The sequence below is a fragment of the Hemitrygon akajei genome, chromosome 21, assembly GCF_048418815.1.
Source record: "Hemitrygon akajei chromosome 21, sHemAka1.3, whole genome shotgun sequence".
Classification (NCBI taxonomy): Eukaryota; Metazoa; Chordata; class Chondrichthyes; order Myliobatiformes; family Dasyatidae; genus Hemitrygon; species Hemitrygon akajei.
The window spans coordinates 62,497,967-62,519,329 of record NC_133144.1 but is presented as its reverse complement, the minus strand read 5'-3'; the positions used below and the strand labels follow the sequence as shown (position 1 = coordinate 62,519,329).

The window sequence follows — 21,363 nt, the reverse complement described above, 5'->3', positions numbered from 1 at the left end:
TTCTGCAAACAGTCGCCAAAAATAATACATGATTGCAACTTCATCTGTTAAAAAGCTCTGAGCATTGAGAGCCCTGCGCTGGTTCCCTGCCAGTGTTCTATTTCAGTGAAATGAGCTCCATCTTGAGAAGCCTGATTGAATTTTATTTTGGTTGGGTATTTTAATTATTTATAAAAGAAATTAATTATCCCCCAGTTTAACAGCGTAAATACTTCTCCACAGAGAAATGACATTTCTTGTGAAGACTTAACAATGCACAAAGGGTTGAAAATGAGGATAATTTTCCAAAAGCTCACCGTTACCCATGTCAGAAAGAAATGGGCATGCTGCCTGGAATTCTCATCCATTGATTTTTAGCAGAGAGGGAGCACGGTCAGAGCTTCCCTGGCTATGGGTAAAACTGTTCAACGGCAGGAGGTTACATCGATCAATAGATCAGAAGCAATCTCTCCCCCCCAACAAAAATATGCATTTAAGACCATCAGATACAGTGGCAAAGTTAGGCCACTCGGCCCATTGAGTCTGCTCCACCATGGCTGATTTATTATCCCTCTCAATGCAACTCTTCTCATATAACCTTTGACATCCTCACTATTCAAAAGTCTATCAACCTCCACTTTAAATATATCCAATGATCTGGTTTTTACAGCTGTCTGAATTCCACAGATTCACTGCCCTTTGGCAAAAGAAATTTCTCTTTATCTCTGTTCTAAAGGCATTATTCTATCCTCTACAGGAAACATCCTCTCCACGTCCACTCTATATTGGGCTTCCAATGTTTGATAGGTTTCAATGAGATCCTCCGCTATTCTTCTAAAACCCAGTGAGTACAGGCCCAGAGCCATCAAACTTTTCTCATTCATTAACACTTTACATTTACATGAGGTGCTGCCTCAAGAAGGCAACATATATCATCAAAGATCTCCACCATGCCATCTTCCCGCAGCTACCATTGGGCAGGAGGTACTGAAGCCTGAAGTCCTACAGCACCAGGTTCAAGAACAGCTACTTCCCTTCAGCAGTTCAGCTCTACCAAATGACTACTTCACTACAGCAATGTTATAACCACTTTGCTCCACAATGGATTTTGTGATTTTTTTTTGCTCTAATTGTATTCTTTCTTTTACGCTTTATGTGTAACTTATAATTTTCTTGCTAATGTTATGTATCTAATGCTAGGTGTTGGTGATGCTGTTGCAAATAAGTTTTTCATTGCACCTGTGCATACATGGACTTGTGCAGACCATCAGGCGGGACCCACCTGAACCTTGCTGGGACCAGGGTCCTGGTGAATTGCGTAACTCGGGCTCCAGAGAGGACTCCAAACTAAATAGTAGGGAGGCGGATTTGACATCTTGTAAACGTACGGATAACATAAAAACAATGGAGAGTGCAGGTAAGGTTACTGAAGTCTCCAGAATAAACAATAAGACAAAGGGTTTAGAAAAGGATTTAGAAGCAGTGAAATTGCTTTGAAATGTAAAGACTTTTGTACGTGACTGTTCCAGCATTTTACAGTAAACTGTTCTGTTGTTAGACTCCATCCTGGTAACTTCAGAGATGTTTTAACCGAATTGAAAGAAGCCATGAACACACCAGGTCAGAAACTATTGTTGGATCCTGATGCTTTTGTGATCTAAAGGTTCCTTGGAAGTCAAGAATGAGGCAGAGAACTTGCTGCTTACAATCACTTTATTAAGTGCTACAAGGGCAAAGAAGAGGAAGAAGCATGCCATGAGACAAAGAAAAGAGCAAAACTAAAAGTAGCGTGGTCTTCTCATACCAGACTTATGATATCAGTAGCAACACATACAAATGCTGGATGAACTCAGCAGGCCAGGCAGCATCTATGGAAAAGAGTCGACGTTTCAGGCCGAGACTCTTCATCAGAACTGTACGGATTTCCAGCACCTGCAGAATTTCTCACGTTGTTGATAACAGTAATTCTTCTGATAACAATTAACCAATAAGGTAGCCACGTCAAATAATATGACACCGCCTCTGAAAACAAGAGGTTTGCAGAAAAATACAGAGGCAACTGTACCCAATGGAGAACTCACTGAACAATTAGATGTACAGAATGCAGGTGATATTGTATTTTATAAAAATGCAAACAAGTTAAGCTACAAGAAAATAACCATTCTACACTCCAATCTAACAGGCCATTATTTATAAAAATGAGAGATTCTGCAGATGCTGGAAACCCAGAGCAACACCCACAAAATGCTGGAGGAACTCAGCAGGTCAAGCAGCATCCATAGTTAATTAATGAACAGTTGACGTTTCAGGCTGAGATCCTTCATCAGAATGGAGAAGAAAGGGGAAAGGAAAAATGACAGAATAAAATGGTGGGGGGGGGGGCGGGGAAGAAGGATAGCTAGAAGGTGATAGGTGAAACCCGGTGGGCAGGAAAGATAAAGGGCTGAAGAGGGAGGTATCTGATAGGACAGCAGAGTGGACCTTAGGAGAAAGAGACAGTAGGTGATCCAGGGGTGGTGATAGATAAGTGAGAATAGGTAAGGGGCAAGAATGGGGAATTAGAAGAAAAGGGGAGGAGGAGGGAACAGTATCTGAATCATGAGTACGTGAATGTTGGATTAACTGAGCCTGAGGGATTTTTTAACTTTGAGATTTAATCCAATATTGATTAGACCATGTCCAATCCTAACTGTAACACTTTTGATTTGTGGCAATCAAGTGTTGACAGCAGAAATTACTCGTCTTCATCAGAGACAAGCCAGCACTCAATTGCAGGAGTACAATTCATTCCAACGCCCCAATTACAATGATGAAATGATGATCCTTCATTACTAACTTGAAAATGGATTTTACTTTACCAATTACTTAGAAAAATTGGAAAAATTACAATGTCAAGCCAAAGCAGCAAGGTTAAAGCTTTTGCATTACCAGTTTCAAAGGCACGATTTGCAGGGGAAAGTTATCCTCTAGGCTGCATTGCCTTCTTTTAAAATAAAATTACTGGAGTTAATTATTTGAAGTTTCAATCTTTGCCTCACTTGAATGATTCTATGCGTTTTCTTTTCTCTGCTGTAGAACTCTTCTTCCTTCTTGGGATATTTTTGGTCGTTTTTGGCTTGAAATAGATGTTGATTCAGTTTCTGTTTGAGGGGTGGTCCAGTTCAATATTCATTGGAACATCCAGGACTGATACGTAGAATCACAGCCAGAAAGGAGGTGATAAGTTCAGTTTCCTCCCTCCAAAACAACATAGCCTGAAATCAAGTTCAAGTTCAAGTTTATTGACGTTTCCACCCATATAGATGTACACCACCAAATGAAAGAAAGTTTCTCCTGACCAAGTGCACAACTCAGTATGTATAACTCACATACAACACATGAATAAACACGCAAATTAACAAATAATAAGGTGTATTTACATCACAAGTTAAAACGTAACTGCTGGTACTACATAGATGGTGAAACCCTGGTGGTCACCGGGAGTTCAGTAGTCTCCCAGCCTGGGGGAAGAAGCTGTTCCCCATTCTAAAATCCTTATCCTAATGCTACTGATGGTAGGGGGTCAAAGAGTTTGTTGGATGGATGGGAAGGATCATCTACAACGCTAAGGGCTCTGCATACACAGTACTGGTAATTATCTTCGATGGATGGAAGAGATATCCCAGTGATCCCCTTAGTGCTCCTCACAATCCTTTGCAAGGTCTTCTAATTAGCTGCATTGCAATTCCCATGCCAGACAGTGATGCAGCTAGTCAGACAATTCTTGATGGTGCTCCTGCAAAAATAAGTTGGAATGTGGAGGGGGGGGGGGCACTGTTTGCATCAATCTCCTTAGGAGATGTTACTGTGCTTTCTTGTCTAAAGAGGTGGTGTTGAGGAACCACATGAGATCGTCCATTATGTGCACTGATAGAATGATTTTTGGGTTTAGGACATATGCATTTAGCAATTGCCTTTTGCTACCAGTCTTCACATCCGAAAATGTATTGTGCATTTAATTTGGGGTGCAGCTCTGAGCAATGGGTTCCTAAAAGCTGTGAATTCCAGTCCGGACAATGCTGATTAAAATTCATTTGGGTGTCTGTGGTGTGGATGTGAATCAGGAGGTGTGGAGGTTAAATGTGGTTTCAAAGAAAGCATTGTCCACACATTGTAAATATGGAGTTGTCCTTCCATGTTTATCACATAAAATATGGAGCCCCACATTGGGCCAGCAGACCTTTCGACTGAAAATGTCTCCATATCATGCCTGCTGTACCTTGTTTTATCGAATAAAGAAGCTGCTTTGTATCTACCGGTAATTCATGCAACAACATGCACTCCCAGAAACTTGGTGCTCCTAACTCTCTCACAGGGGAAGCCTTGTACGTGCATTGAGGAGTGGCCAGCCTGCACATTCCTAAATTGCTGCATGCCCTTTTCTCACTGTTACCACCAGGGAGGAGATGCAGAAGCCCGAAGGCACACACTCAGCCATTCAGGAACAGCTTCTTCCCCGCTGCCATCCGATTCCTGAATGGACTTTGAACCTTTGGACACCTGCTCACTTTTTAAAATACAGTATTTCTGTTTTTGCACTTTTTAGAAATCTACTCAATATACATAATTATTATTATTTTTTTAATTTTTTTTTTTCTCTCTGCTAGATTATGTATTGCATTGAACTGCTGCTGCTAAGTTAACAAATTTCATGTCACATGCCGGTGATAATAAACCTGATTCTGATATTATGGAGGCGAGAACTCAAGATGGAGCTGACTTATTTTACAACTTTCTGTAGCTTCTTACAGTCCTGTGCAGTAGCACCCCCCCCCCCCCCCCCATACCAGACAGTAATGCAGCCTGGCAGATTGCTTTCCATGGTATATCTATATAAGTTTTCGAGCATTTTAGGTGACAAACCAATCACTTTAAACTCCGAATGAGATATAGTCACACTCTTGCCTTCTTTATAGCTGCGTCAATACGTTGGGACCAGGTTAAATCCTCAGAAATCTTGACGCTCAGGATCTTGAAATTGCTCACTCTCTCCACTTCTGATTCTCCTGTGAGGATTGGTTTGTGTTCCCTCATCTTACCCTTTCTGAATCCCACAATCGGTTCTTTCATTTTACTGGCATTGAATGCAAGGTTATTGCTGCGACACCACCCCACAAGCCTGTATAACTCGCTCCTGCATGCCCTCTCATCTTCGTATGGTTGTATCATCAGCAAATTTATAGATGGCATTTGAGCTATACCTAACCACACAGTCATGGGTATAGAGAGAATAGAGCAGTGGGCTAAGCACACACCCTTGAGGTGCGCCTGTGCTGATCGTCAGTGAGGAGGAGATGTTATCACTGATCTGCACAGATAGTAGTCTTCCAGTTAAGAGTGTGTGTCTTCAGTCTTCTGTATTTCCTTCCTGATGGTAACAATGAAAAGAGGGTATGTCCTTGACAATGGGGGTCCTTAATGATGGACAGTGCCTTTTTGAGGCATCGCTCCCTGAAGATGTCCTGGATACTATGGAGGCTGGTGCCCATGGTGGAGCTGCTATTCAATTGGAACATGCTATTCAACCACTTCAGTAGGAAAATTTGCTATGAACAATCACATGGTCATGGATAGAGAAAAAAATAAGAACCAGATTAAAGACAGAGAAAAAACTATGATGACGGTGCTATTCAATGGCACACTAACTTGGGGATCTTTAGCATTCATTCCCTGCCCACACTGTGCTCTCCATGTTAACTCTGATAATGCTGTTCATTTGCCTTTTAAAGAAACCTACCTGACTTTAACCAAATTGACTTCAGGTGCAAGGTTGTGTTGCAGGCATTAAATAGACCGCTACTCCCATTCTGTAGCAATCAAATATTGCCCTGAACATAACAGGCACATTGATTGTGCTGATCTCCATTATAGCCATCAGCAACTCTGCCTTTTTTATATGTTAACAGGATTGGTTTGTTCAAAACCACAAAGTAATATTTATTGAAAAATACTGCTTTAATCATTGTAAGAGACATTTACCTGAGGCCCCAATTAACTATTTTGGTGGATATGGATTTTAGAAATACTCTTTAAGGAAGTAACTTGTTAATATTTTATATCTAATAGAATAATTATGTTTTTATTTATAACTGCAGTCCAATTGTTCAATTGGCAATGTCTAAAATAGATAATTTAATATTTTAGCTAACAGCCAGATATTTCACTTCTCGTAAGATGGCAGGCACTGCGTTCGGTTACTCCGGGTCTCAACAGGGTCAACCAAATGTGCTATTGTCCTTTTCAAACGCTCTTTTTTTTACGATTGCAAGACCCTGCTTGGACCTTAAGAACGTAAACTGCTGGCCAGTCCAGCCCTTCAGCGAGCTGCTTGTTGGTGGAGAATCTGAAGAAGGTGAACGTGGTGGATTGGCTGTGCCTGCACCAGAGAGTCGTCAGAGGAGTTGGCGCGTGAAGGTGTTGTGTAGTCCAAGAGCAAGTGATTGTCCTAGTCGCCCTTCTTGTAATTGCAAGATCCTGCTGGACGTTGTCATTAAGGAATGCTGCAAGACCGATTCACTGATTTATTGGCAGACGGCAGGGGTTGCTGGTGGGTAGGGTTGGCTGCATAGCCTTGGTTGTTCTGAGAACCAGGCCTTAAGTCACAGTGTCACCTGTCAACAGCCCCCTCCCTCCCCCGGGAGAGGCATCAGAGTCAGCACACTCCACCAGAGGCGGTGTGTGCGTTATCCAAGTTGGAGTCGGTGCTGCCCCCAGTGTTGGCTCCGCAGAAGACTAGCCAGATTGCTGCAACATTCATAGTCTCAGGGTCTTGGACCATTTTACTGATATATTATATGTGCTTGCTATCTTATATGTGGCTTGTGCTGTGTGTGATTGTTGGTGCTCCTTGGCTGTGCAGAAATGCTGTTCCTTTTGGTCTATTCGTGGATTTTCACGCATGGTTGAATGACAATTAAACTTGAACTTAAAACTGTTGATGAGAAAGGTTCCAAAATGTTTGTGACGCTCTGGGGGGAGGGGATTGTGGTCGACAGCCCATCCCTGCATTTCTAATGACCAGCACTGTTTATGGTTCTTGTGTTAAAATGGTTTTGTGGAATTATGGTAGGAAGTTCCAGTTCACTTATTGTTTTATTTCAGCTTGGGTTATGCAGTTATTGGTCACCATGACTGTAACGGGGGTGTGTGATGGTCACCACCCCTGCCTGTACGAGACTGAGCTTTCCTCTCTCCGGATTATGGCGCCCAGCCTGTTTTGTGCTTATCACATTAAAATTGTTTTTGAGTTAACGAGCTTCCTCGTCTGTCATTATGGACCAAATGCTCGCCACATTGGTGTCAGGAGTGGGATCCGAAATGACAACGAGATTGAAGAGCTACGACTACGATGTCGGAAAGCGTGCCTTAAGACATGAGGAATAAGTCGAGGTATTGATCAATAGGCCTCCCAGCACACACCTGGGCTGGGGCTCATGAAGGCGGAACCCGGAGGGAGAACCTGGGAACCGGGAATTGTGGCTTCCCAGGGAACCCCGACTGAGCGAGCGTACCCAGGCTGCCCAACCCGGGGAACAAAACGGAACGTATCAGTCACCTTCCTCGCAACTCGTAACCCAGCTATGGGAGGATGGGCACTATGGCGGATTCTGGAGCAAGAGGAAGACCAACGGGCCTCGACAATTTGCACCTCAATGTCCACCCTAAAGCTCCCCAGATTCAACGGTAAGAACCGCCGGGAGCCTTACCTGGTGCAAGTCAAACTTGCCGAATGGCACAACGGGTGGAGCCCCAGCGAGACGACGGTGCACCTTGCCTTGGCACTGGAGGGAGATGCCCTGCGCACAGCGCACCCTTCTCGACTTAACGCTGGCAGAGCAGCGCTGGAGCAGTGTTTCGAGCAGAGGCCAGTGGACGAAGCAATGAGGGAAGAACTGGGCAGCAGATGGCGCTTTATGGAAGAAACTTGGGGGCGATCACAGCAGATCTCTACTACTGTGCTCGGCATTGCCACCCCCAGTTTTCTCTCATAGCCCAGGAAGAGCTTGCCCACCACGCCTTTGTAAAGTGTTGATGCTGGAGCACGTTCGCCAGGAATCACTGTCATCGCCGCCGGAGGCACTGGAAGAGGCGAGAGGGCAGAAGCAATTTTAGACCCCAAGGCATTCCAGTGTCACCTGAGAACTCCAGCAGAATCCCCCCGTTGCAGCCTCCCCGGATGGTCCGTTGGGCGAAGAGCAAGGCATATATGTCCACTGCGTGGTGGAGGGCATCGGGTGCAGTACGTTGGTGGACACTGGGTCAACCATCACCTTCATCGTTCCGGGTGTCCTCTCCAACAAGGACCAGCCATACCCGCCTGGGTGGACAAGAACAGCGGGTCCGGCTGGCTACGGGTCACTGGCAACTGTGTGGCGATGAGAGGGAAGTGGGGGGAAAGTACAGCAGAACACGAGGTGTGGCTAACCGACATCCGGGAATCCTGCATCATTGGGCCGGACCTGCTGCCCACCTGGGGGTGGGGGGCGTGTGGATGTGCCGGAACCACGTTCTACTTCGGCGCCGAAGCCGTGGCTCTCCAGCAGGGCAGCTCCAGGAAGCGGACCAGGCGGGGGGGTGCAGGAACACCCGGTTACCCTAGCACAGCACATCGTGCCCCCATCACACCGCATCAGGGCAGCGCGACGACACCGGCGGGACACAAAGGTGTTCTCCAACGGAGACTGTCCCGCCAGATGCGAGGGCTGTGGCGGTGGAGCAGCGATGGGTTGGATCAGGATCAGCGGCGGAGGCTGAAAGATCTCCCGGACCAGCTCCTCAACACTTCCGCAGCCAGGGACGAGGACAGCAGGCACACGAGTCAGGTCCAACACGACATTAACGCCAAGAACGCCCAGCCCATCAGCCGGCCCCTCGCGAAGCAGCGGATCGAAGAGGTGGCAGCAGCTGGCATCATCGGGCACTCTGCTAGCCCATGGGCAGCCCCAGCTGTGTTGATCAGGAAGAAAGACGGGTCGTGGCAGTTCTGCGGAGACTACGACCGGCTCAGTGCCGTGACCTGGAAGAACTTCGACTCGCTGCCCGAATTGATGATGCCCTGGATTGTATCGCGGGGTTCGACCTGGTTCAGCTCTCTCCATCTCCGCATTGTGGTGACCGTGTGACGCTCAGGGGTGGGGGCCGTGGTCGACAGCCATCCCTGCATTTCTAATGGCTAGAACTGTTTATTGGTCTTGTGTTAAAATGGTTTTGTGGAATTATGGTGGGAAGTTCCAGTTCATCTATTGTTCCATAGGGTGGGTTATACAGTTATTCGCTTCTGTATTTGTGGGTCACCCCTAATTGTAACCGGGGTGTGTGATGGCCACCCCCCCCCCCCCCCCCCCCCCGTCTGTACAAGACTGAGCTGTTCTCTCTCCGTTTTGTGTTTATTACAATAAAACTGTTAATGAGTTTAACAAGGCTTCCTCGTCTGTCATTATGGACCAAATTCTCGCCATAATACTAATCCTTCCCATTTCTATAGCAAACTGTTCTTAAGTGAGAGTGAGGTTGAGAGGGCTGGGTTGACCGATGTGACAGAAGGGGAACTCTGAGCTTATACAGAAATCCAGAGAGCGTTCCAGGGTACCATTGACCCTTTTAAGACCAAGAGATTGTAAAATCTCAAGGTGCCAGATTCATTTCTGTGATTAGGGTGTGGCACAGTAGCACCTCTCTTGTTCAAACCTGATCTCCAGTGATGTCCATGTGGAGGTTGACCGTGTGGGTTTCATCTGGTACTCTGGTGTCCAAAGTCAAAGTCATACAGACAAGTGCATGCACAGGCTCAATGTAAAACTTTCTTGCAGAATCTTCACAAGCACATCGAAATGGGAATGGGGAATGCTGAAGGGGGGGGGGGGGGTATTACCAGAAGTTCGAGGAATCGATGTTCATGCCATCTGTGTTGGATTGCTACTCAGGTGGAATATAAGGTGTTGCTCCTCCAACCTGAGTGTGGCCTCACTGTGACAGTAAGGAGGCCATGGATAGACGTGTCGAGTCGGAATGGGAATGGGACGTGGAATTAAAATGGGCGGCCATTGGAAGATCCGGCTTTTTGTGGCAGACAGAGCATAGGTGTTCAGCGAAGCGGTCTCCCAATCTACATTGGGTCTCACCGATATACAGGAGGCCACACTGGGAGCACTAGACACAGTAGATGACCCCAACAGACTCACAGGTGAAGTGTTCCTTCACCTGGAAGGGCTGGTTAGGGCCTGAATGGTAGTGAGGGAGGAGGTTGTAGCGACAGGTGTAGCACTTGTACCACCTGCAAGGATAAGTGCCAGGAGGGATGAATGGACAAGGAAGTCGTGTAGGAAGCAATCCCTGTGGAAAGCAGAAAGTGGGGGGGGGGGGGGGGGGAGGGAGGGGAAGATGTGCTTGGTGGTGGGATCCAGTTAGAGTTTTGGAGAATTATGTGCTGGATGCAGAGGATGGTGGATGGTAAGGGAGGACAGGAGGAACCCTATATCTGGTGGGGTGGTAGGATGATGGGGGTGAGGGGCAGGGCATGGCAAAATGGAAGAGATACAGTTGAGGGCAGCATTGATGGTGGAGGAAGGGAAGCACAATGAGTTAGGAGATTAGTTTCTGTGTACTTGTTCATTCGTGTAATGAGAATATTTCAGCGCTGAATAATCTGGATGATTGAATTTCACACAGGAGATATATACACACACACACGCACAACCAGGAACACAAACAGTAGCAAATAAATACAGAAACACAAATATGCACTTACCTACACCCCCCCCCCCCACACAACATGGCAAACACAGACACACTCTCTCTCTCTCTATCTCTCTCTCTCTCTCTCTCTCTCACACACACACCACACACACACCACACACACAAGTGTCAAACACATACATAAATAAAAATAAACACAAACACACACCCTCTCTCATATACTGTATGCAGACACACACACACACAAACCCATACTCCTGCATGTGCACATCTGCGGTGCGCACATACACACCACACACATACACGTGCACTCATTCCTTGAACACAAATACACATCAGAGAAAACTCAAATCAAATTAATCAGGTCAGTTGACATGGTTTCTAACTTCTCCTAATGATGTTACCTCATCAAAGATGAGTCACTGTTCGAATCCTCGGAGGCGAAGGTGGCAGCTGTGGTGAGAAGAGATGAAAGTGCTGAGGGTCTCATTCAAGCTGTTTAAGAACATCAGCGGGCAGGATGGAGAAGGAGAATCGTTCCTGTAAGGAGACACTGTGGAGAGAGTACAGGGGAGATGGCTGGACATTGCAGTTCCTGATCTAAGGCCTGATTACTCATACCACTTATAAATATTGTACAAGGAATTTTCATGCAGGGATTTATTTGAGTTGCAATATGCATAACCAAGGGAGAGAGAGAAAGCTCTTTAGAAAAATCTGAGATAAAATTTTGTCAGGTGTTGAGCAGCATAGGAAAATCGCTTTCACCCTTTATCTGAAACTTTTCTTCAATTATGTAGTCGAACATGAATGGTTCAATATGGAAGATGCAAAATAAGGTGGTAGAGAAAACAAACTGGTCCAAAACTTCCAATTTTTATTCATTTCCAAAGATGCTTTCTGACTTGCTGAGCTCCTCCAGAAGAGTGTTGTGTGTGGTTCAGACATTTCAACTTTACCGTGGCATCGAAAGCTCAATTAAACCTCATGAAATTTAGATTAGATGGCATGATAGCGTAGTGTTTAGTGTAACACTAATACAGCGCCAGCAACCCAAGTTCAATGCTACAATATTTCGAAGGGTTAAAAGTAAATTGAATTAGCTACTGTAATGTTCAATAAAAGGGGGTATTGGCTCAAGCTTCCACCAGTTCCTTGCGAAATTCAAAATACTCTGCAAAGATGTGCTACAGCATAGTGGTTAGTGTAACGTTTAAAGCAGTGCAATCGCTCGAGTATAATGTTCTCCTAAAGTGATGTCTATTGGTCAGAGGCTGATCTGAGATCCATATATCTGGGATGCTAGGGTAAATCCCCTGAGTGGAGAAAGCCTGTGCATGACTTTGTTTAACATGAGGAGGCTGATGCATGGAATACCACACTGTTCTAGACAGACTGCAGACCCTCTCCTTGCTGCAATCTTCCTCCGTCTTCACTTCCTTTGTGATGTGCAATCATCTTCCACCAGCTCCACTGTTCAGGACTCGTGTCTGGAACCTCCCCCTGGACATTACTGCCATGGGTGACCCTACCAGGAGCTAAGCACCAGATAGTTAAGCTCCAGATGACACCATTCTTGGGACCACAAGAACACACAAGACCTCTCCAGCACAATCCTTGGACAAGATATTACAGCTTTAATACATATTAAAGAGGTTCATTCTTGCCCCAATCTGTAAGGAGTTTGTACGTTGTCCCTGCGACCATGTAGGTTTTCCCTGGTTTCCTCCCATATTCCACAGACATGGGTGTAATTGTGGCATCTGGGCTTGCTGGGCCAGAAGGGCCTGTTACTATGCTGTATCTCTAAATAATTAAATAAAGCATAACATTTCAGAGCTATTTTCTAGTTGATGAAAAGTTGAAGTTTTCATCAGTTAAGGTGATTTCTGTTGATGTCAGTGTGAAAGGCTACAATAGTGTAGTGGCTGGAAAGGTTCTGACGGGACTTCCATATTAAACAGAGCGAGGGAGCAAATCTTAAAGCTTCTCATGAGGAAATCTGCAGATGCTGGAAATTAAAGCACACACCACACAAAATGCTGGTGGAACGCAGCAGGCCAGGCAGCATCTATAGGGAAGTCCTACAGGAAGTCCTGACGAAGGGTCTCAGCCCGAAACGTCGACAGTGCTTCTCCCTATAGATGCTGCCTGGCCTGCTGCGTTCCACCAGCATTTTGTGTGTGTTGCTTAAAGCTTCTGTCAGTTCCTCTGAGAAACGGCAGTAATTTCGCCATTGCTACATGCTCCCCCTGCTGATCCGAGACTCTGCCAGAAGTCAGAGAAAAATGATAAAGTCCCAATGGGACAGATTCAGGGGTCTGTGCTACCTCGGGCCATCAACGGGACAGATTCAGGGGTCTGTGCTACCTCGGGCCATCAACGGGACAGATTCAGGGGGCTGTGCTACCTCGGGCCATCAACGGGACAGATTCAGGGGGCTGTGCTACCTCGGGCAGCATTTTTGCATGGACTGCTGGAGCTCCACCAGCAATTTGAGAATTTGCAAAAAAATTGAAAAGATGTCAAAGTCCGGACTTGGAACTCCCAATGAGGTTGGGTTCGGACGCCTCTCGCCAGCTGAGACGCCTCAACTCCGTGGGATTATGTGGTGCAGGAGTTAGTATTTCTATCCAACAGCTCCAGGAACCTTGTATGCTGTCAGTGTGAAGTTCTCTTGGGGGGGGGGGGGGGAGGAGAGGAGAGAGAGAGAGAGAGATCCAGTTGCGGAGGGAGGTACAGAGGCCCAGGTTCTGTAGTCTTTTGATCAGTACTATAGGAATGATGATATTAAATGCTGAACTATAGTCAATAAACAGCATCCTGACATATCCTGTTTGCATTGTCCAGGTGATCCAAGGCTGCCTGGAGAGCCATTGAGATTGTGTCTGCTGTAGACCTCTTGTGGCGACAGGCAAATTGCAGTGAGTCCAGGGCCTTCCGAAAACGGGTGTTCATTCTAGCCATGATCAACATCTCAAAGCTTTTCATCACTGTAGATGTGAGTGCTACTGGATGATAGCTGTTGAGGCAGCTCACTCTGCTCTTCTTGGGCACTGATATAATCGATGGCCTTTTCAAGTAGGTGGGAACTTCCGACTGTAGCAGAGAGAGATTGAAAATGTCTTTGAATACCCCTGCCAATTGGTTGGCACAGGTTTCCAGATCCTTACGAGGTATCTCATCGGGCTCTGCTGTCTTGCCTTTCACCCTCCTGAAAGCCAGCCTGATGTCAGTCTCCAAGACGGAGATCACAGGATCATCGGATGCTGCAGGGATCCTCGTCGCTGTGGTTTTTATTTTCCCTTTCAAAGTGAGCATAAAAGGCGTTGAGTTTGTCTGGTAGTGAAGGATTGCTGCTACTCATGATGTTGGGTTTTGCTTTGCAGGAAGTAATGGCCTGCAAACACTGCCGGAGCTAACGTGCATCTGATGTCACCTCTAATCTCTCCTGGAATCGTTTCTTGAAACAGCCCTCCACCAGTGATGTACTGGGAAGGATCAGCCCATTACATTACTCATACGTCCCTGCCTTCTATTGGAAATATCCACACGAGGCACGGGAACTGTGACACAGCAACAATGAGCAATGTGCTACTGTGCCAACACTTAATCTGGAAAACCTGTTTACTTTGCATTGCAACACTTTAGACCAGCTGAGCTGACAGTATAATAGCCTTTGTCCTTGGTGCACTGCACAATTAGTGTCCAATTGAGGAGATATCAACACTATGGACCAAGCTCGCACCTGCCATAAAAACCTCCAGAGACTGAGCGACTGTTAACGAGCGCTCACACGTTTGAGCGTGAAGAGGCTTACACATGAGGTGTCAGTCATGCAGACTCAGTGCCCCAGTGGAATTCCTGGCTGCTTCACGGTCTTATGACCAACAACCCTGAAGGAAATAGAAGCATTCAAAACAGCAGGCCACTGCACGAATGTGAAGACTGCTTTAAATATTACTTAGACCCGCCTAACAAACAACAACATACTCTCTATTGCTCAGAATCAGGTTTATTATCACTAATATATGGAATGTGGTAAAATTTGTTGTTTTGCAACAGTACATTGCAATACATAAAATACATTATAAACTATAATTCTATATATATTGTAGCGATGTACTACATACAGAGCTAGAGACAACACGCAGTCGGTAAGTTGTTTCGAGACTAGTTTATTCAAACTTCGCGGTGCTGGCATTTAATCCCTAGCACCCACCTTCTCTGGGCAGAAATGATGTCAGAGATGCATTACCAAAGTCTCTCCCCGCGCGCTGGCTATTTGTGAGCCGGTTCGCCTGCGCAGAAAGTGGGTCGCCACAATATAATAAAAGAGAGCGAGAGAGAGAGATTCACCCCCTAGGAAGTTTTCATGTTTTATTGTTTTACAACATTGAATCACAGTGGATTTAATTTGGCTTTTTGAAAATCACAAATTGTTGCTGTATATGGTTACATGGTGGGCACTACGGTCGGCACGGACTTGTTGGGCCGAAGGGCCTTTTTCTGTGGTGTATCGCTCTATGAACTTTATGAAGTCCATTTATCCCATAATGTTGGTACCAGATCTATGGACCATTGGTTCCGCTAGTTCCATATGATCTGATCCTAGTCTCAGCACCACTTTCCTTGGATTCCTTTTGAATCTTCTGTCATTCAAAAATCTGAGTAGGTCAGCCTTGAATATATCCATTATCTCCATTACCATAGCTCTCCAGCATAAAGAATTTCAAAAATTAACAGATCTTAAAGAGAAGAATTTCCTCTTCATCTCCATCCATTATTTTGAAGTTTTACCCAGCTACCTCCAAAGGAGAAACCTACACTCAATGGCCATTTTATTTAGTTACCTCCTATGCCTAATAAAATGGCCACTGAGTTTATGTTCATTGTTTTTTGCTGCAGTAGCCCATCTACTTTAAGGTACAATGTGTGTTGTGTTCTGACATGCTCTTCTGCACACCGCTGTTGTAACGCGTAGTTATTCGAGTTACTGTCACCTTCCTGTCAGCTTGACCAGTCTGGCCATTCTCCTCTGACCTCTTTCATTAACAAGGCACTTTCACCCACAGGACTGCCACTCACTGGATGTTTTTTGCACTATTCTCTGTAAACTCTAGAGACCGTTGTGCGTGAAAATCCCAGGAGATCAGCAGTTTCTGAAATACTCAAACCACCCCCATCTGGCACCAACAATCATTCCACCGTCAGAGTCACTTAGAACACATTTCTCCCCCCTTCTGATGGTTAGCCAGAACAACAACTGAACCTCTTGACCACGTCTGTATGCTTTTATGCATTGAGTTGCTGACACATGATTGGCTGTTTAGATATTTGCATTAACGAGCAGTTCTACACATGTAGCTTATAAAGTGGCCCTGAGTGTATATTCTTACCAGGGGATTAGAAGAGACTGCGGATGCTAGTATCTAGAGCAACAAACTGGGGCTAGAAACTAGAATTTAGGTTGGCACAGTAGAAGACCGGCTAGCGTAACACTTTACAGCATCAGCGACCCATGTTGCAGTCTATAAGGAGATTATACATTCTCCCCGTGACCATGTGAGGTTCTTTTGGGTGGTCCAGTTTCCTCTCACATTCCAGAGACGTACGGGTTAGAGTTAGTGAGTTGTGGTCATGCTACGTTGGTGCCAATAGTATGGCAACATTTGTGGGCTGCCCTCTTCACATCCTCAGACCGTGTTGGTCGGTGATGTAAACGACGCATTTCACAGTATGGTTTCAATGTTTCGATGTACATGCGACAAAGGAAGCTAATTTTTATAATGTCTATAATCTTAAACAATCTGTTGGAGGAACTCAGTGGGTCGAACAGCATCTGTGGAAAGAAACTGCTGCTATTTCAGGTTGATGCAGGGTTTGAATGGAAAACAAGTTATAATTAACTAAAGGAAAATTAGAATGCAAGAGAAATCTAGCAAGCAGCCTAAAAATAAATTTAGAAGCTTCTACAGACAGAGGAAAAGAAAAGATTATCTGATGTCTGTTTTTAAGTTATTTATTAATTGAGATACAATACGGAGTACATCCTTCCACCCTTCAAGCCACATTGCCCAGTGATCCCCAATTTAACCCGAGCCTAATCACTGGACAATTCACAATGACCAATTAACGTCCTAACCATTACGCCTTTGGACCAGGAGAAAACCCACACATTCCACAGGGAGAACACACAGACTCCTTACAGATAACATCAGAATTGAACTCCGACACCCCGAGCTGTAGTAGTGTCGCGTTAACTGCCATGCCACTGTGGTGCCCAATTTATATTGGTGAATATGGAATTGGAAAAAAATAAACTATTATTTTCTGTCCACAGTCATGATAGAATGGTGGAACAGACTCAATGGGCCAAATGGCCTAATATTGCTTCTATACCTTATGCTCTTATGGTCTAATTAGAGTACAGTACACACCACTTCTATCTAAATTGATCCCAAAATTCAATTGTGTTGTGATTGTACTTGACATAATTTGAAAATACTACACATCAAGGACCTTGGTGAAAAAATTAGCAGAGTATCTGAGTCAGAATCCAAAATGCGTCAGTGTATAAAAGGGCTGAAGTCTTCATTAAATGCATCTGGAATTCTTTTCTCTGTATATGCATGGCACAATGGCTTTAATTGCATTGAAACACATCAGTGCACCAGTGACAGATGACAACACCATAAAAGAATGATGCAAAAATTCCCCTGTCCCTTGTCATTTCAGAAACATAATTTATTTTCTTCCACACGTAGGTAGCATACTTTGTAGAAGCTTAAAGATGCAATTCAAACCTTTCACTTTAGAAATTTCTGAATTGTGGATCCCTTTTTGCAAAACCTTTGCAAATTCCAATTTAATTTCAGTTGAAATAAAAAGTTCCGCTGAGGCTGCTAAACAAGATAACTTATGGAATTACAGTAAAGAGACTAGAACGAACAGAAGATCAGGTCAAGAGAAGGTTTATGAGAATGATCCCAGGAATGAAAGGGCTAACACATGAGGAGCTATGGGCCTACTGAATGTTGAAACACCTAGAGAGAGTGGATGTGGAGAGGATGTTTCCTGCAGTAGGGTCACAGGCCAGAGCCTCAGAATAGAAGAATGTCCCTTTTGAACAGAGATGAGGAGGAATTTCTTTAGCCAGAGGATGATGAATCTGTGGAATTCATTGCCATAGACAGGTGTGAAGGCCATTGGGTGTATTTAAAGCAGGGGTTGATAGGTTCATGATTAGATAGATAGATAGATAGATAGATAGATAGATAGATAGATAGATAGATAGATAGATAGATAGATAGATAGATAGATACTTTATTCATCCCCATGGGGAAATTCAACTTTTTTTTCCAATGTCCCATACACTTGTTGTAGCAAAACTAATTACATACAATACTTAACTCAGTAAAAAATATGATATGCATCTAAATCACTATCTCAAAAAGCATTAATAATAGCTTTTAAAAAGTTCTTAAGTCCTGGCGGTAGAATTGTAAAGCCTAATGGCATTGGGGAGTATTGACCTCTTCATCCTGTCTGAGGAGCATTGCATCGATAGTAACCTGTCGCTGAAACTGCTTCTCTGTCTCTGGATGGATTAATAAGGGTGCCAAAGGTTCTGGGGAGAAGCCAGGAGAACAGTGTTGAAAGAAAAAAAATCTGCCATGATTTAATGGCGGAGAAACCCAATGGGCTGAATGGCTTAATTCTGCTCCTCAGACTTATGGTCTTATGATCTCAGGATATGTCACCAAAAGCTAACAGCTTAACCAAGTATTTGGCTGTCTGCCCCGTCTCCCAAATCGGTATATGATCATCCTCTTGTGATGTAGTTCGAGATGTTAACCTTTCCAGAGATATTTGTTGAATTCCAGTTGTTATTGAATTGTTTATAATGAAGCAATAGTCTGGTCACTAGAAAAGTAATTAGAAAATGGCTCGTATTGGCAAATATAAAAAATTAATTCCAATTACAAAGGCAGAACGCTGACCTAAGATGACTGAGGTCTTAATAATGGTAATTGTACATAACTACATCAGTAAAAGTATGAAATATCAATGGTATAAACTCATTCTATACATACCCTTATGTGGATTAAGATACGTACTTGATCTTGCTTTATGAAGGTATGCCTTTAAAGGTTAAGACAAATCTTAATAGAAACCCAGATATTTGACTATGTTTTATCAGCCATACATCAAAGGTTTAATGAAACTATTGCCTGCTTTATGTGTAAAGCTTCAGATGATAAATTATGTAATTATAATCTCACTGTTACTTATCTTAGCCTAAAGGTAATTCACCAGTTGCTTGGAAATCGCTATTGGTTAAGTATAATTTATTCAATTAATTTCAGCTGACATCCTGATCAGTTTGACTGTTATAAAACTCCTAAAAGCCAGAAATAAACAGGTATTTCAGATCACTGAAATTCTTTTCAATATCATTAATAAGTTATGTTTCAAAACTGTGCATAAATGTCACGGCCACAAAATTCCTACATAAATATTTTAATCATGACTGCATTCCCTTTATTTTTCCCATTCATAGTTATCAGCCTCTGTCTTGCCCATGTGTGTTCTGTGAATTAGCAGTCCTACACAAACCATAATATAATTAGGTATAAAAGCCTTTGATGGTGAACAAAGGCAGATGCAATAAGTTCAAAGTACATTTATTATTAAAGTATGTATACTATAAACAACCATAAGATTCGTCTCCTTACACGAGAGGTTTTCACTGTGACATCTAGGCATTGTCCATAGTTGAAATTTCATGATATAATCCCATGAATATGAACCAACATTTTTGCAATGAACAGCCATTCCACAACAAAATGAGGACTGCAATTGTATTCAAATATAAATAGTATTTTAAATCTAAAAGCCTGTCTGTATAAAACATGCGTAAGTATAGGCAATGTCCATTCTCGCGGCTCCAAAGCCCTCATAATTTGCAAAATTACAAATAAGAAATCAGTTTTGAAACAAAAATATACTGTAATCTTTGCATTTCACAGTTAGATCGTAGACTTCCGATGCATTCAAAGTATCAGCTTTAGATATATGTTGAACTTACTGGTATTGGTGTTTTATTACTGATTTTAAAAGCAAGCAGGATGCATTAACTGACAGAGAGAAGGAATTACCTGCTTCTGTCCTCTTGAAATGAAGACATTGTAGCTCTGTTGCCTGGTGTGTGGAAATATCAAATACTAATTCTACTGCATTTCTTCATACTGAAATAGAATATAGAACCTTATAAGATAGAACAGACCTTTTGACCCATGTCGTTGTGCCAATCTTTTAACCCACTCAAGGGTCAATCTAACCTCTCCCTCTCACTTAGCCCTCCATTTGTTTCATTTCTATCTAAGTCTCTTAAATGTTCCCAGTGCAACTGCCTCTAAAATCACCACTGTGAGGAAAGAATTTTTTTCTCTCAGCATGAACATACTCAATGTCTCACCTTGCAGAGCTCTCTGGGGTAGTAAATACACAAGCCTCCTTTTCTCAGAGTGCTGGTATACTAAGAGGAATGGGGTTTGAATTGAACCATCAGACATGTGTTGAGGTACAGAACCTCTGATTTTATTTAAGGAAGCTTGGACTAATAATTAATCGACCTTGAGTTGATGTCCCATCACAGTTGCTATAGAATTGAAACTCAGTCAAAATTGCCCAACGCATCACTGGCACCAGCCTACCTGCCGTCAATGACATTTATACAGAAAGGTGCTGGGAAAAGGCTAGTTACATTATGAGGGATCCCACACACCCTGCATATGGACTGTTAGTCCCACTCTCATCAGGAAGGAGGCTTCATAGCAACAATGCCAGGACAGCCAGACTCAAAAACAGTTACTTTCCCCAAGCAGTAAAGCTGATCAGCACCTCCATTTACTAACCCACCCCTCCACAAACCCTACCACCACCACTTTATAATTTCCTGTCAGTCACCTATGCATAGACACTACTGTGCCTAGTGTCACTTTATGGACATACAACCAATCTATGTATGTATCTTGTGCAGTTCTATTTATTGTGTGTTTTTCATTATTGTGTTCTTTATCTCATTTTGTTTTTGTGCTGCGTTGGATCCTGAGTAACAATAATGTAGTTCTCCTATACACTTGTGTACTGGGAATGACATTAAACAATCCTGAACTTTGAGTCAGTAATGATAAGCCCAGAAACAACTGGATTGTAGGAAAAGGCACCATGGTAGTGTAGTGGTTAGTACAAAGGTATTCTAGCTCAGAGTTTGGAGATGAATTCCAGCGCTGCCTGTAAGGAGTTTGTACGTTCTTCCCATGAAAATATTGGTTTCTTCCAGGTGTTCCAGTTTCCTCCCACAGTCCAAAGATATACCAGTTGATAGTTTAACTGGACATTGTAAATTGCACTGTGATTAGTCTGCGGTTAAATATAGGAGGGTTGCTGGGTGGTGCAGCTTGTTGGGCTGGAAGGCCTGTTCCATACTGTATCTCTAAATAAATAAATGCGTTTCCATCCTTCTTCTTCAGAGGAGGAAACGTATCATTCTGTTCACACGCCTCTCCAGACCCACCAGTGTTGGCTCTTAAACACTCTGTGGAATAGCCCATCAGATCCCACAGTTCAATCTCCCCAAAAGCT

The 21,363-nt window shown here is 43.8% G+C and overlaps 1 long non-coding RNA gene across 1 annotated transcript; it reads right to left on the bottom strand.

The window, feature by feature from the left end:
• Positions 1-2,933: 2,933 nt before the first annotated feature.
• On the bottom strand, positions 2,934-20,007 carry LOC140714378 (uncharacterized). Its single transcript, XR_012095866.1, has 3 exons — positions 19,875-20,007; positions 11,118-11,266; positions 2,934-3,233 (listed from the first exon to the last, which is right to left on the bottom strand). It is a non-coding gene; the product is annotated as an uncharacterized lncRNA (long non-coding RNA).
• Between the last annotated feature and the right edge of the window lie 1,356 nt (positions 20,008-21,363).